General features: G+C 32.0%; 1 long non-coding RNA gene across 1 annotated transcript; it reads right to left on the bottom strand.

The window, feature by feature from the left end:
* Nucleotides 1-258: 258 nt before the first annotated feature.
* LOC131629275 (uncharacterized) lies at nt 259-2,353 on the bottom strand. Its single transcript, XR_009292002.1, has 3 exons — nt 2,259-2,353; nt 2,000-2,159; nt 259-450 (listed from the first exon to the last, which is right to left on the bottom strand). It is a non-coding gene; the product is annotated as an uncharacterized LOC131629275 (long non-coding RNA).
* Between the last annotated feature and the right edge of the window lie 2,602 nt (nt 2,354-4,955).

Raw genomic sequence — 4,955 nt, 5'->3', positions numbered from 1 at the left:
TCACGACACTTACGGGTTTACGAGTCCTCGCGGCGGCTCTGCCGTAATTCTACTGTCTCGCACTTAGTCGGTGAGTTGATCAAGTTCAACGGCTCAATGAGATATCAGTAAAATCAGGCAAGCAACGCTCACATGAGAGGAGGAAAAGGAAATGCTAGTGATGTCTCATGGCTCGGCCGAGAATCGACCTGCTCTGATACCAAACACCCCACACATAATTGACTAGTATATTATGCATGAAACGTTAAAAATCGGTATTTTAGTACATACAAAAGCTAAAGATACAAGATGATCCATATAAATACAACATGAAATAATATTAATAATTACAAAACATGTGTCTTCATGGATCTGCACAGCGGAAAATGAGATCTGACGAGGTCTCCGAGCCAACACCACTTCAAGCCATCAATCCGAAACTGCTATCTGTCAAAAGCTACTAAACTGCACCTGAAAAATATAAGTTGATTGGGGTGAGATTACTAAATCTAAGTGAGTCCTCCTATCCTATGGGTCCACTCGGATCTACAGGGTTCATGCATCAAAACCGAATCCACCATTGATCCGGGGTTTATCCTCACATCCGGTACAAGTACGGAGCAAACACATGAATCGTCCACCATAGGAGTCATCATATCACAAGTACACAAATAGTACAACAAACACGTATGCCAAAACCCATACCCGTGTATGGGGAATCCAGAAGCGCGTTAATGCCTCGACTAGGTTATAAAAACACACCCTCGATGAGTTACACCCATGCCTATTGTCAAGAGACTTGTACAAGCACACTGCAAGAATGGATAAACGGGTTCGCACAAGCCTAATTGGCCGCGAGATGACCTTAGCCGAAATGGCGTCATTGTCCCACTAGCCACCTTTACGCACGTGTGTTAACATCAAGTACAACACGCCATCTTGACACATGAGCCCACCGGGCGAAAGCCTAGTAGTAGTCTACATGACTTCACTAGATGTGAGTTACCGATTATGTGTTAGCCTACATGGCTACATAACCCCACCATACCGAGCACGCAAGTGTGTTAACACCAAGTGGGAAAGCCTCTAGACCCTCACAAGCACACTGCAACGGTAGCTCAGGTGTGAGCCCAAGATCACACGATCGGGGCTGTCCCATTGATCACAAAGCCCGGGACGACTCATTGATCACAAAGCCCGAGTCATAAATCAACCTAGCCCCTGGCCCGCTTCGATTCAAGCATACACACGCATAACAAGCGTCAAAGCACACAATGCACACAAACCCAAATGTTTAACCGAAACAACGGGCTTTAGCAATTATTCAGGTTCCATCACATTGCATTCATAAAAGCATCAAGGAACGATTAGTAGTAGTTAAACCATCACATTCAAATTATGCATAATTCACAATTTCCGAATAATCAAATGGAAATACAAAACTTTAATGATTAACGGTGTCACATACCACCAACAGGTACACCTAATCGAATAGGGAGGAGTCCGGTTATGAATAAAACCAGAACTGCACTCAAGGGGTACGAAAAATATAATTCTGCCCAGCACTGGCCGCTTAGCGGCCTGTAAGCGGGCTTTCCAGGGGCGAACCTCAACTGTTTCCCCGCTTAGCGGTCTCACGTCCGCTTAGCGGGCTCGCGATTTATCATTTTCTTCACAACCAGCATCCTCCGCTCAGCGGGCAAACTGGGTCCGCTCAGCGGGACCGCGAATTTCTGGAAAAATGCTCAGCATCCGCTTAGCGGCCTTAGCCCGCTTAGCGGACCATAGCAGACACAGAAAAATGCAGAACTCATCAGTTCTGTCCTGGGGTATTTTAACCCCGTGAATCCACCTGCATGCACGATTTAAAGATATATCCAGCCAACAAATAACAACAACAACCAACAAATAGCACAATTATCATGTTAGTGTCATGGATTTATAGTTATTTCTCACAATCCCTAAACCCCAAACATGCAATTCCCATGATTTTCCCCAAAGTCTCTAACTAAGGACTCACCTTGGATTAATAGAGGTTGAGATCATGTTCTTGCTTCCATTGGACTATCTTCTTGACACAAACTACACCTTCAAGTTCACCAAACCCGTAACCACTCTTGTACTCACTTTCAGCATCAATCATCAATCTTCAAATGCGTTTATCTCCACCAATAAACAAGCTATGAACGCGAACCATAGGTGCAAATCGAAGAGAAATTCGTTAGCTTTCCAATGGGACCAGAATCGTTACGATCGGAGTTACGAGTTGGGAGATATACCTGATTTAGTGGAGCTGTATCAAGGGTTGCGAAAATGCAAAGGATGAACATGATTTTCTTCTTTCTTTCCATGCTCCTAAGCTCTCTCATTCTTCAAAATTCTGATTTGTAACAACTAACCAACCAAACATGTCCTTAAGCCCATGCAATAGAGTTAAATGTCCATAATGCCCTCCAACTAAGTGGTAATTACCAATATGCCACTTAGTTGGATTCTAACTAATCCACTATAATAATACACATTTCTTCTTAGTATCTCTTAATTATGCTTAGATTAATGTGGGATATTACAATGTTCAATAAATTTGAATAATATATTATATTTAATTATAATATTGCACACATAAACACTTTAAGTATATTTTAGTTGTTGTAATTGTTTTTATATTTTATCTATTTATTATTAATTAAATTTTTAATAGTAACTCATTTGTGTTACAATTTTTTAGGAGACATTCAGTGTGCAGTGCATTACTTTTAACCTCCTATGATAAATATTAACGAAATAAATTACAATGTTTATTATTGATTAAATGATATGAAATAATATTATAAAATAATAAAATAACAAATAGAAGATAATTTTTAGGATTCCATATAAATAAAAGGCGGGAGTGATATATTTAATTTTTTTAAAGATTATATTAATTTCGTTTAGTATAATAAACTTATTTGAACTTTTTTATTATCACTTCTCAAATGTTATATTGATCAATGTAAATAAATTTAATTAATGTTACTATTAAATTTTGTTAATAATCATTAAACTTTATTAATACTCATTAACTTTTATAAATTTTATTACCATTTATATATTTCAGAAAGTGAATATTTCTACTCATTAAATTATGCGTTAAAATCCCAAAAATTTTACTTACATCAGTATAAACATTTTTTAATGCAATTTAACATTTTTTCTTATTTTAAAAAAGGTAAGAAAAAATATTTAAGAAATTTTATTTCACTATTATAAGCCTCGATTATTAGAAATTTACAAACTTAAAAATTATAAATTTATAAATATAGGTTGCAATAAAATTAATAATCAAAATCCTTCACTTTAATCGTAAGACGAAATCAAGAATTGAGCCTCATGATTAGAATATTTTATTACTGTGTCAAATTTTTTTATTATGTTATTCTATTTTTCTTACATACCCTTCTATAATATTGTTTCTATTCGTTATTTGATATGAACTCTTCATATTTTAAACTCTTAAATACTCTATCAAAATTGTATTTTTTTTATTAATAATGTTATTATTATTAAATTTTTATTTTTCAAATTATTATTAACTTTTAATTTTAATTATTATTAAAATATTTATGACCCACTCTCTTTACTCTAAGATCTTATTATCACAATTAATTATTAAAATACACACCAACTATACATTTTTATGCCAAATAATATATTTTGTAAATTAAAAGTTAAAAATATCATACATTACATGACTCTTACAATGATAATAGAAGTTACAAAGAACAATTTATTACTAAAATATGGACCAATTATACCTTTGTATGCAAAATAATAAATATTAATAAGACAATAAATTTTATTAAAAATTATAACTCACAATTTTATTAATTAAAATTTATTATTAATTAATATCATTTTAAGTGAGTGATTTAATATTTAAGGAATAGAATTGAAAAATATTTAAAAATTAGTGTAATTAACAAATATTATTACTAAGATTTTCTTATTAATCATATAATAAAACACCAAATAGCGTTACATATATACCTGTAACAAAGTAACCACATATTTTTAAAAATTGATATGTATGTATAAAATCAATGGAGAGAAAAAATAGTATACAAAAGATGGAATATGTTAGCAACCAAAAGAAATAATGAATGTGTTATTTGATGATTAAAAAATAATATATTCTCACTTACCCAATTTACACTCATGCCAATTAAAAAAAATTATTTTGTGATGTGATTCAATTCTTTTTTGTTGATAAATATGTAATTCAAATATGAAAAGTTAAAAATAATTAAATTATAGTGTATTAAGTCACTTATATTTAAAATTAAAAAGGTAAAGAAAGACCAAAAAGGTAAATTTCCAGAATTACGATAATATTTCTACTTTGACATGAACAGTTGTTTTTTCTTCAATTGGGTTTTATATCAATGATAAACCCAACTACATATAACTTAAAAAAATGTAATATATTTTATATATAATAAAAAAACTATTAAATATAAGGCTAAATAGTAACATAACAAACAAATTCAAAAATGTAGCAAGAGATTTTTCTGTAATCGCATTCTTGAGTAGTCACTTTTGTAGCACCATACCATTGAAGCATTGAAGAGTTATTTTCAACCTCATATTTTGTCTTAGTTTTTAATACCTTAAAACCTTCGATAACATAAATCATCTCTTCTTTCAAAACGTTTTTTTGCATGAAAACTTTCTTGGTATCATTGCATGTATGTAATTGCTAAAAAAAATAATTTAAAAAGCAAAAGAAAATATTAACAAAAAATAATTTAATAAAGGAATAGATGAAATGAGTGTACCTTTTCATCTATTAAGATCATATATGTGCTAATTAATACTTTTCTTCTAGTAATGTTCATATTATCCCACATCTGACTGATTCTAACTTTAATCATAGTATTTGACGTAGTATTAGTAAGATTGTTGAGAAATATATGACTGGAATACGTGGTGAGAAT

Source organism: Vicia villosa, unplaced genomic scaffold (genome assembly GCF_029867415.1).
Source record: "Vicia villosa cultivar HV-30 ecotype Madison, WI unplaced genomic scaffold, Vvil1.0 ctg.000540F_1_1, whole genome shotgun sequence".
In the NCBI taxonomy this organism is placed as follows: domain Eukaryota; kingdom Viridiplantae; phylum Streptophyta; class Magnoliopsida; order Fabales; family Fabaceae; genus Vicia; species Vicia villosa.
This window is presented reverse-complemented; position numbering and strand designations above follow the sequence as displayed.